Source organism: Bombus terrestris, chromosome 10 (assembly GCF_910591885.1).
Source record: "Bombus terrestris chromosome 10, iyBomTerr1.2, whole genome shotgun sequence".
Classification (NCBI taxonomy): Eukaryota; Metazoa; Arthropoda; class Insecta; order Hymenoptera; family Apidae; genus Bombus; species Bombus terrestris.
Genome location: NC_063278.1, coordinates 11,609,227 through 11,625,327, shown reverse-complemented (window position 1 = coordinate 11,625,327; position 16,101 = coordinate 11,609,227).

Sequence of the window (16,101 nt, the reverse complement as noted above, 5' to 3'; positions counted from 1 at the left end):
ATACTATTACGATATAACGTATAACGTTATATACTATTACGATATATCTTATTACTTTATGTAGCATTATGTTATGACGTATTACGTTATATACTATTACGATATAACGTATAACGTTATATACTATTACGATATAACGGATAACGTTATATACCATTACGATATAACGTATAACGTTATATATTATTACGATGCATCGTATAACGTTATATACTATTACGATATAACGTATAACGTTATATACTATTACGATTTATCTTATTACGTTATGTAGCATTATGTTATAACGTATTACGTTATATACTATTACGATATAACGTATAACGTTATATACTATTGCGATATAACGTATAACGTTATATACTATTACGATATAACGTACAACGTTATCTAGCACTACGATATAACGTATAACGTTATATACTATTACGATATATCGTATAACGTTATATACTATTGCGATATAACGTATAACGTTATATACTATTACGATATAACGTACAACGTTTCTAGCACTACGATATAACGTATAACGTTATATACTATTACGATACATCGTATAACGTTATATATTATTACGATGCATCGTATAACGTTATATAATATTACGATATAACGTAGAACGTTATATAGTATTGCGGTACAACTTATAACGTTATATAATATTATGATATAACGTATAACGTTATATACTATTACGATATAACGTATAACGTTATATACTATTACGATATAACGTATAACGTTATATACTATTACGATATATCTTATTACGTTATGTAGCATTATGTTATAACGTATTACGTTATATACTATTACGATATAATGTATAACGTTATATATTATTACGATACATCGTACAACGTTATATACTTTTACGATATAACGGATAACGTCATATACTATTACGACATAACGTATAACGTTATATACTATTACGATATAACGTATAACGTTATATACTATTACGATATAACGTATAACGTTATATACTGTTACGATATAACCTGTAACGTTATATACTATTACGATATAACGTATAACGTTATATACTATTACGATATAACGGATAACGTTATATACCATTACGATATAACGTATAACGTTATATATTATTACGATGCATCGTATAACGTTATATACTATTACGATATAACGTATAACGTTATATACCATTACGTATAACGTATAACGTTATATACTATTACGATATAACGTATAACGTTATATACTATTACGATATCATGTATAACGTTACATACTATTACGATATAACGTATAACGTCATATACTATTACGATATAACGTATAACGTTATATATTATTACGATGCATCGTATAACGTTATATACTATTACGATATAACGTGTAACGCTATATACTATTACGATATAACGTACAACGTTATCTAGCATTACGATATAACGTATAACGTTATATACTATTACGATATAACGTATAACGTTATATACTATTACGATATAACATATAACGTTACATACTATTACGATATATCTTATTACTTTATGTAGCATTATGTTATGACGTATTACGTTATATACTATTACGATATAACGTATAACGTTATATACTATTACGATATAACGGATAACGCTATATACTATTACGATATAACGTACAACGTTATCTAGCATTACGATATAACGTATAACGTTATATACTATTACGATATAACGGATAACGTCATATACTATTACGATATAACGTATAACGTTATATACTATTACGATATATCTTATTACTTTATGTAGCATTATGTTATGACGTATTACGTTATATACTATTACGATATAACGTATAACGTTATATACTATTACGATATAACGGATAACGTTATATACCATTACGATATAACGTATAACGTTATATATTATTACGATGCATCGTATAACGTTATATACTATTACGATATAACGTATAACGTTATATACTATTACGATTTATCTTATTACGTTATGTAGCATTATGTTATAACGTATTACGTTATATACTATTACGATATAACGTATAACGTTATATACTATTGCGATATAACGTATAACGTTATATACTATTACGATATAACGTACAACGTTATCTAGCACTACGATATAACGTATAACGTTATATACTATTACGATATATCGTATAACGTTATATACTATTGCGATATAACGTATAACGTTATATACTATTACGATATAACGTACAACGTTTCTAGCACTACGATATAACGTATAACGTTATATACTATTACGATACATCGTATAACGTTATATATTATTACGATGCATCGTATAACGTTATATAATATTACGATATAACGTAGAACGTTATATAGTATTGCGGTACAACTTATAACGTTATATAATATTATGATATAACGTATAACGTTATATACTATTACGATATAACGTATAACGTTATATACTATTACGATATAACGTATAACGTTATATACTATTACGATATATCTTATTACGTTATGTAGCATTATGTTATAACGTATTACGTTATATACTATTACGATATAACGTATAACGTTATATATTATTACGATACATCGTACAACGTTATATACTTTTACGATATAACGGATAACGTCATATACTATTACGACATAACGTATAACGTTATATACTATTACGATATAACGTATATCGTTATATACTATTACGATATAACGTATAACGTTATATACTGTTACGATATAACCTGTAACGTTATATACTATTACGATATAACGTATAACGTTATATACTATTACGATATAACGGATAACGTTATATACCATTACGATATAACGTATAACGTTATATATTATTACGATGCATCGTATAACGTTATATACTATTACGATATAACGTATAACGTTATATACCATTACGTATAACGTATAACGTTATATACTATTACGATATAACGTATAACGTTATATACTATTACGATATCATGTATAACGTTACATACTATTACGATATAACGTATAACGTCATATACTATTACGCTATAACGTATAACGTTATATATTATTACGATGCATCGTATAACGTTATATACTATTACGATATAACGTGTAACGCTATATACTATTACGATATAACGTACAACGTTATCTAGCATTACGATATAACGTATAACGTTATATACTATTACGATATAACGTATAACGTTATATACTATTACGATATAACATATAACGTTACATACTATTACGATATATCTTATTACTTTATGTAGCATTATGTTATGACGTATTACGTTATATACTATTACGATATAACGTATAACGTTATATACTATTACGATATAACGGATAACGTTATATACCATTACGATATAACGTATAACGTTATATATTATTACGATGCAACGTATAACGTTAAATACTATTACGATATAACGTATAACGTTATATACTATTACGATATATCTTATAACGTTATGTAGCATTATGTTATAACGTATTACGTTATATACTATTACGATATAACGTATAACGTTATATACTATTACGATATAATGTATAACGTTACATACTATTACGATATAACGTATAACGTTATATACTATTACGATATAATGTATAACGTTACATACTATTACGATATAACGTATAACGTCATATACTATTACGATATAACGTATAACGTTATATAGTATTACGATGCATCGAATAACGTTATATAATATTACGATATAACGTATAACGTTACATACTATGACGATATAACGGATAACGTTATATACCATTACGATATAACGTATAACGTTATATATTATTACGATGCATCGTATAACGTTATATACTATTACGATATAACGTGTAACGTTATACATTATTACGATGCATCGTATAACGTTATATACTATTACGATATAACTTACAACGTTATATAGTGTTACGATATAACGTATAACGTTATATACCATTACGATATAACGTAGAGCGTTATATAGTATTACGATATAACGCATAACGTTATATACTATTACGATATAACGTATAACGTTATATACTATTACGATATAACGTATAACGTTATATACTATTACGATATAACGTACAACGTTATCTAGCATTACGATATAACGTATAACGTTATATACTATTACGATATAACGTGTAACGTTATATACTATTACGATATAACGTATAACGTTATATACTATTACGATATAACGTATAACGTTATATACTATTACGATATAACGTACAACGTTATCTAGCATTACGATATAACGTATAACGTTATATACTATTACGATATAACGTGTAACGTTATACATTATTACGATGCATCGTATAACGTTATATACTATTACGATATAACGTGTAACGTTATATACTATTACGATATAACGTACAACGTTATCTAGCATTACGATATAACGTATAACGTTATATACTATTACGATATAACGTATAACGTTATATACTATTACGATATAACGTATAACGTTATATACTATTACGATATAACATATAACGTTACATACTATTACGATATATCTTATTACTTTATGTAGCATTATGTTATGACGTATTACGTTATATACTATTACGATATAACGTATAACGTCATATACTATTACGATATAACGTATAACGTTATATATTATTGCGATGCATCGTATAACGTTATATACTATTACGATATAACGTATAACGTTATATACTATTACGATATATCTTATTACGTTATGTAGCATTATGTTATAACGTATTACGTTATATACTATTACGATATAACGTATAACGTTATATATTATTACGATACATCGTACAACGTTATATACTTTTACGATATAACGGATAACGTCATATACTATTACGACATAACGTATAACGTTATATACTATTACGATATAACGTATAACGTTATATACTATTACGATATAACGTATAACGTTATATACTGTTACGATATAACCTGTAACGTTATATACTATTACGATATAACGTATAACGTTATATACTATTACGATATAACGGATAACGTTATATACCATTACGATATAACGTATAACGTTATATATTATTACGATGCATCGTATAACGTTATATACTATTACGATATAACGTATAACGTTATATACCATTACGTATAACGTATAACGTTATATACTATTACGATATAACGTATAACGTTATATACTATTACGATATCATGTATAACGTTACATACTATTACGATATAACGTATAACGTCATATACTATTACGATATAACGTATAACGTTATATATTATTACGATGCATCGTATAACGTTATATACTATTACGATATAACGTGTAACGCTATATACTATTACGATATAACGTACAACGTTATCTAGCATTACGATATAACGTATAACGTTATATACTATTACGATATAACGTATAACGTTATATACTATTACGATATAACATATAACGTTACATACTATTACGATATATCTTATTACTTTATGTAGCATTATGTTATGACGTATTACGTTATATACTATTACGATATAACGTATAACGTTATATACTATTACGATATAACGGATAACGTTATATACCATTACGATATAACGTATAACGTTATATATTATTACGATGCAACGTATAACGTTAAATACTATTACGATATAACGTATAACGTTATATACTATTACGATATATCTTATAACGTTATGTAGCATTATGTTATAACGTATTACGTTATATACTATTACGATATAACGTATAACGTTATATACTATTACGATATAACGTACAACGTTATCTAGCATTACGATATAACGTATAACGTTATATACTATTACGATATAATGTATAACGTTACATACTATTACGATATAACGTATAACGTCATATACTATTACGATATAACGTATAACGTTATATAGTATTACGATGCATCGAATAACGTTATATAATATTACGATATAACGTATAACGTTACATACTATGACGATATAACGGATAACGTTATATACCATTACGATATAACGTATAACGTTATATATTATTACGATGCATCGTATAACGTTATATACTATTACGATATAACGTGTAACGTTATACATTATTACGATGCATCGTATAACGTTATATACTATTACGATATAACTTACAACGTTATATAGTGTTACGATATAACGTATAACGTTATATACCATTACGATATAACGTAGAGCGTTATATAGTATTACGATATAACGCATAACGTTATATACTATTACGATATAACGTATAACGTTATATACTATTACGATATAACGTATAACGTTATATACTATTACGATATAACGTACAACGTTATCTAGCATTACGATATAACGTATAACGTTATATACTATTACGATATAACGTGTAACGTTATATACTATTACGATATAACGTATAACGTTATATACTATTACGATATAACGTATAACGTTATATACTATTACGATATAACGTACAACGTTATCTAGCATTACGATATAACGTATAACGTTATATACTATTACGATATAACGTGTAACGTTATACATTATTACGATGCATCGTATAACGTTATATACTATTACGATATAACGTGTAACGTTATATACTATTACGATATAACGTACAACGTTATCTAGCATTACGATATAACGTATAACGTTATATACTATTACGATATAACGTATAACGTTATATACTATTACGATATAACGTATAACGTTATATACTATTACGATATAACATATAACGTTACATACTATTACGATATATCTTATTACTTTATGTAGCATTATGTTATGACGTATTACGTTATATACTATTACGATATAACGTATAACGTCATATACTATTACGATATAACGTATAACGTTATATATTATTGCGATGCATCGTATAACGTTATATACTATTACGATATAACGTATAACGTTATATATTATTACGATGCATCGTATAACGTTATATAATATTACGATATAACTATAACCTTATATAGTATTACGATATAACGTATAACGTTATATATTATTACGATGCAACGTATAACGTTATATACTATAACGATATATCTTATCACGTGATGTAGCATTATGTTATAACGTCTTACGTTATATACTATTACGTTATAATGTATAACGTTACATACTATTACGATATAACGTATAACGTCATATACTATTACGATATAACGTATAACGTTATATATTATTGCGATGCATCGTATAACGTTATATAATATTACGATATAACTATAACCTTATATAGTATTACGATATAACGTATAACGTTATATATTATTACGATGCAACGTATAACGTTAAATACTATTACGATATATCTTATAACGTTATGTAGCATTATGTTATAACGTATTACGTTATATACTATTACGATATAACGTATAACGTTATATACAACTACGATATAACGTATAACGTTATATACTATTACGATATAACGTACAACGTTATCTAGCATTACGATATAACGTATAACGTTATATACTATTACGATATAATGTATAACGTTACGTACTATTACGATATAAATTATAACTTTAATATACTATTACGCTATAACGTATAACGTTATATACTATTACGATATAACGTGTAACGTTATATATTATTACGATGCATCGTATAACGTTATATAATATTACGATATAACGTATAACGTTATATATTATTGCGATGCATCGTATAACGTTATATACTATTACGATATAACGTATAACGTTATACATTATTACGATGCATCGTATAACGTTATATAATATTACGATATAACTATAACCTTATATAGTATTACGATATAAGGTATAACGTTATATATTATTACGATGCAACGTATAACGTTATATACTATAACGATATATGTTATCACGTGATGTAGCATTATGTTATAACGTGTTACGTTATATACTATTACGTTATAACGTATAACGTTATATATTATTACGATGCATCGTATAACTTTATATACTATTACGATATAACGTATAACGTTATATAGAGTTACGATATATCGTATAACGTTATATACCATTACGATATAACGTAGAACGTTATATAGTATTACAATATAACGTATAGCGTTATATACTATTACGATATAACGTATAACGTTATATACTATTACGATATAACGTACAACGTTATCTAGCATTACGATATAACGTATAACGTTATATACTATTACGATATAACGTGTAACGTTATATATTATTACGATGCATCGTATAACGTTATATAATATTACGATATAACGTATAACGTTATATACTATTACGATATAACGTATAACGTTATATACTATTACGATATAACGTACAACGTTATCTAGCATTACGATATAACGTATAACGTTATATATTATTGCGATGCATCGTATAACGTTATATACTATTACGATATAACGTATAACGTTATATACTATTACGATATAACGTATAACGTTATATACTATTACGATAAATCATATTACGATATGTAGCATTATGTTATGACGTATTACGTTATATACTATTACGATATAACGTGTAACGTTATATATTATTACGATGCATCGTATAACGTTATATACTATTACGATATAACGTACAACGTTATCTAGCATTACGATATAACGTATAACGTTATATACTATTACGATATAACGTATAACGTTATATATTATTACGATGCATCGTATAACGTTATATGATATTACGATATAACGTATAAAGTTATATACTATTACGCTATAACGTATAACGTTATATACTATCACGATATAACGTATAACGTTATATATTATTACGATGCATCGTATAACGTTATATACTATTACGATATAACGTATAACGTTATATACTATTACGATATAACGTATAACGTTATATACTATTACGATATAACATATAACGTTACATACTATTACGATATATCTTATTACTTTATGTAGCATTATGTTATGACGTATTACGTTATATACTATTACGATATAACGTATAACGTCATATACTATTACGATATAACGTATAACGTTATATATTATTGCGATGCATCGTATAACGTTATATACTATTACGATATAACGTATAACGTTATATATTATTACGATGCATCGTATAACGTTATATAATATTACGATATAACTATAACCTTATATAGTATTACGATATAACGTATAACGTTATATATTATTACGATGCAACGTATAACGTTATATACTATAACGATATATCTTATCACGTGATGTAGCATTATGTTATAACGTGTTACGTTATATACTATTACGTTATAATGTATAACGTTACATACTATTACGATATAACGTATAACGTCATATACTATTACGATATAACGTATAACGTTATATATTATTGCGATGCATCGTATAACGTCATATAATATTACGATATAACTATAACCTTATATAGTATTACGATATAACGTATAACGTTATATATTATTACGATGCAACGTATAACGTTAAATACTATTACGATATAACGTATAACGTTATATACTATTACGATATATCTTATAACGTTATGTAGCATTATGTTATAACGTATTACGTTATATACTATTACGATATAACGTATAACGTTATATACAACTACGATATAACGTATAACGTTATATACTATTACGATATAACGTACAACGTTATCTAGCATTACGATATAACGTATAACGTTATATACTATTACGATATAATGTATAACGTTACGTACTATTACGATATAAATTATAACTTTAATATACTATTACGCTATAACGTATAACGTTATATACTATTACGATATAACGTGTAACGTTATATATTATTACGATGCATCGTATAACGTTATATAATATTACGATATAACGTATAACGTTATATATTATTGCGATGCATCGTATAACGTTATATACTATTACGATATAACGTATAACGTTATATATTATTACGATGCATCGTATAACGTTATATAATATTACGATATAACTATAACCTTATATAGTATTACGATATAAGGTATAACGTTATATATTATTACGATGCAACGAATAACGTTATATACTATAACGATATATCTTATCACGTGATGTAGCATTATGTTATAACGTGTTACGTTATATACTATTACGTTATAACGTATAACGTTATATATTATTACGATGCATCGTATAACTTTATATACTATTACGATATAACGTATAACGTTATATAGAGTTACGATATAACGTATAACGTTATATACCATTACGATATAACGTAGAACGTTATATAGTATTACAATATAACGTATAGCGTTATATACTATTACGATATAACGTATAACGTTATATACTATTACGATATAACGTACAACGTTATCTAGCATTACGATATAACGTATAACGTTATATACTATTACGATATAACGTGTAACGTTATATATTATTACGATGCATCGTATAACGTTATATAATATTACGATATAACGTATAACGTTATATACTATTACGATATAACGTATAACGTTATATACTATTACGATATAACGTACAACGTTATCTAGCATTACGATATAACGTATAACGTTATATATTATTGCGATGCATCGTATAACGTTATATAATATTACGATATAACGTATAACGTTATATACTATTACGATATAACGTATAACGTTATATACTATTACGATAAATCATATTACGATATGTAGCATTATGTTATGACGTATTACGTTATATACTATTACGATATAACGTATAACGTTATATATTATTACGATGCATCGTATAACGTTATATAATATTACGATATAACGCATAACGTTATATACTATTACGATATAACGTGTAACGTTATATATTATTACGATGCATCGTATAACGTTATATACTATTACGATATAACGTACAACGTTATCTAGCATTACGATATAACGTATAACGTTATATACTATTACGATATAACGTATAACGTTATATATTATTACGATGCATCGTATAACGTTATATGATATTACGATATAACGTATAAAGTTATATACTATTACGCTATAACGTATAACGTTATATACTATCACGATATAACGTATAACGTTATATATTATTACGATGCATCGTATAACGTTATATACTATTACGATATAACGTATAACGTTATATACTATTACGATAAATCATATTACGATATGTAGCATTATGTTATGACGTATTACGTTATATACTATTACGATATAACGTATAACGTTATATATTATTACGATGCATCGTATAACGTTATATAATATTACGATATAACGCATAACGTTATATACTATTACGATATAACGTGTAACGTTATATATTATTACGATGCATCGTATAACGTTATATACTATTACGATATAACGTACAACGTTATCTAGCATTACGATATAACGTATAACGTTATATACTATTACGATATAACGTATAACGTTATATATTATTACGATGCATCGTATAACGTTATATGATATTACGATATAACGTATAAAGTTATATACTATTACGCTATAACGTATAACGTTATATACTATCACGATATAACGTATAACGTTATATATTATTACGATGCATCGTATAACGTTATATAATATTACGATATAACGTATAACGTTATATACTATTACGATATAACGTGTAACGTTATATACTATTACGATGCATCGTATAACGTTATATACTATTACGGTATAACGTACAACGTTATCTAGCATTACGATATAACGTATAACGTTATATACTATTACGATATAACGTGTAACGCTATATACTATTACGATATAACGTACAACGTTATCTAGCATTACGATATAACGTATAACGTTATATACTATTACGATATAACGTATAACGTTATATACTATTACGATATAACATATAACGTTACATACTATTACGATATATCTTATTACTTTATGTAGCATTATGTTATGACGTATTACGTTATATACTATTACGATATAACGTATAACGTTATATACTATTACGATATAACGGATAACGCTATATACTATTACGATATAACGTACAACGTTATCTAGCATTACGATATAACGTATAACGTTATATACTATTACGATATAACGGATAACGTCATATACTATTACGATATAACGTATAACGTTATATACTATTACGATATATCTTATTACTTTATGTAGCATTATGTTATGACGTATTACGTTATATACTATTACGATATAACGTATAACGTTATATACTATTACGATATAACGGATAACGTTATATACCATTACGATATAACGTATAACGTTATATATTATTACGATGCATCGTATAACGTTATATACTATTACGATATAACGTATAACGTTATATACTATTACGATTTATCTTATTACGTTATGTAGCATTATGTTATAACGTATTACGTTATATACTATTACGATATAACGTATAACGTTATATACTATTACGATATAACGTATAACGTTATATACTATTACGATATAACGTACAACGTTATCTAGCACTACGATATAACGTATAACGTTATATACTATTACGATATATCGTATAACGTTATATACTATTGCGATATAACGTATAACGTTATATACTATTACGATATAACGTACAACGTTTCTAGCACTACGATATAACGTATAACGTTATATACTATTACGATACATCGTATAACGTTATATATTATTACGATGCATCGTATAACGTTATATAATATTACGATATAACGTAGAACGTTATATAGTATTGCGGTACAACTTATAACGTTATATAATATTATGATATAACGTATAACGTTATATACTATTACGATATAACGTATAACGTTATATACTATTACGATATAAGGTATAACGTTATATACTATTACGATATATCTTATTACGTTATGTAGCATTATGTTATAACGTATTACGTTATATACTATTACGATATAACGTATAACGTTATATATTATTACGATACATCGTACAACGTTATATACTTTTACGATATAACGGATAACGTCATATACTATTACGACATAACGTATAACGTTATATACTATTACGATATAACGTATAACGTTATATACTATTACGATATAACGTATAACGTTATATACTGTTACGATATAACCTGTAACGTTATATACTATTACGATATAACGTATAACGTTATATACTATTACGATATAACGGATAACGTTATATACCATTACGATATAACGTATAACGTTATATATTATTACGATGCATCGTATAACGTTATATACTATTACGATATAACGTATAACGTTATATACCATTACGTATAACGTATAACGTTATATACTATTACGATATAACGTATAACGTTATATACTATTACGATATCATGTATAACGTTACATACTATTACGATATAACGTATAACGTCATATACTATTACGATATAACGTATAACGTTATATATTATTACGATGCATCGTATAACGTTATATACTATTACGATATAACGTGTAACGCTATATACTATTACGATATAACGTACAACGTTATCTAGCATTACGATATAACGTATAACGTTATATACTATTACGATATAACGTATAACGTTATATACTATTACGATATAACATATAACGTTACATACTATTACGATATATCTTATTACTTTATGTAGCATTATGTTATGACGTATTACGTTATATACTATTACGATATAACGTATAACGTTATATACTATTACGATATAACGGATAACGTTATATACCATTACGATATAACGTATAACGTTATATATTATTACGATGCAACGTATAACGTTAAATACTATTACGATATAACGTATAACGTTATATACTATTACGATATATCTTATAACGTTATGTAGCATTATGTTATAACGTATTACGTTATATACTATTACGATATAACGTATAACGTTATATACTATTACGATATAACGTACAACGTTATCTAGCATTACGATATAACGTATAACGTTATATACTATTACGATATAATGTATAACGTTACATACTATTACGATATAACGTATAACGTCATATACTATTACGATATAACGTATAACGTTATATAGTATTACGATGCATCGAATAACGTTATATAATATTACGATATAACGTATAACGTTACATACTATGACGATATAACGGATAACGTTATATACCATTACGATATAACGTATAACGTTATATATTATTACGATGCATCGTATAACGTTATATACTATTACGATATAACGTGTAACGTTATACATTATTACGATGCATCGTATAACGTTATATACTATTACGATATAACTTACAACGTTATATAGTGTTACGATATAACGTATAACGTTATATACCATTACGATATAACGTAGAGCGTTATATAGTATTACGATATAACGCATAACGTTATATACTATTACGATATAACGTATAACGTTATATACTATTACGATATAACGTATAACGTTATATACTATTACGATATAACGTACAACGTTATCTAGCATTACGATATAACGTATAACGTTATATACTATTACGATATAACGTGTAACGTTATATACTATTACGATATAACGTATAACGTTATATACTATTACGATATAACGTATAACGTTATATACTATTACGATATAACGTACAACGTTATCTAGCATTACGATATAACGTATAACGTTATATACTATTACGATATAACGTGTAACGTTATACATTATTACGATGCATCGTATAACGTTATATACTATTACGATATAACGTGTAACGTTATATACTATTACGATATAACGTACAACGTTATCTAGCATTACGATATAACGTATAACGTTATATACTATTACGATATAACGTATAACGTTATATACTATTACGATATAACGTATAACGTTATATACTATTACGATATAACATATAACGTTACATACTATTACGATATATCTTATTACTTTATGTAGCATTATGTTATGACGTATTACGTTATATACTATTACGATATAACGTATAACGTCATATACTATTACGATATAACGTATAACGTTATATATTATTGCGATGCATCGTATAACGTTATATACTATTACGATATAACGTATAACGTTATATATTATTACGATGCATCGTATAACGTTATATAGTATTACGATATAACTATAACCTTATATAGTATTACGATATAACGTATAACGTTATATATTATTACGATGCAACGTATAACGTTATATACTATAACGATATATCTTATCACGTGATGTAGCATTATGTTATAACGTCTTACGTTATATACTATTACGTTATAATGTATAACGTTACATACTATTACGATATAACGTATAACGTCATATACTATTACGATATAACGTATAACGTTATATATTATTGCGATGCATCGTATAACGTTATATAATATTACGATATAACTATAACCTTATATAGTATTACGATATAACGTATAACGTTATATATTATTACGATGCAACGTATAACGTTAAATACTATTACGATATAACGTATAACGTTATATACTATTACGATATATCTTATAACGTTATGTAGCATTATGTTATAACGTATTACGTTATATACTATTACGATATAACGTATAACGTTATATACAACTACGATATAACGTATAACGTTATATACTATTACGATATAACGTACAACGTTATCTAGCATTACGATATAACGTATAACGTTATATACTATTACGATATAATGTATAACGTTACGTACTATTACGATATAAATTATAACTTTAATATACTATTACGCTATAACGTATAACGTTATATACTATTACGATATAACGTGTAACGTTATATATTATTACGATGCATCGTATAACGTTATATAATATTACGATATAACGTATAACGTTATATATTATTGCGATGCATCGTATAACGTTATATACTATTACGATATAACGTATAACGTTATACATTATTACGATGCATCGTATAACGTTATATAATATTACGATATAACTATAACCTTATATAGTATTACGATATAAGGTATAACGTTATATATTATTACGATGCAACGTATAACGTTATATACTATAACGATATATGTTATCACGTGATGTAGCATTATGTTATAACGTGTTACGTTATATACTATTACGTTATAACGTATAACGTTATATATTATTACGATGCATCGTATAACTTTATATAC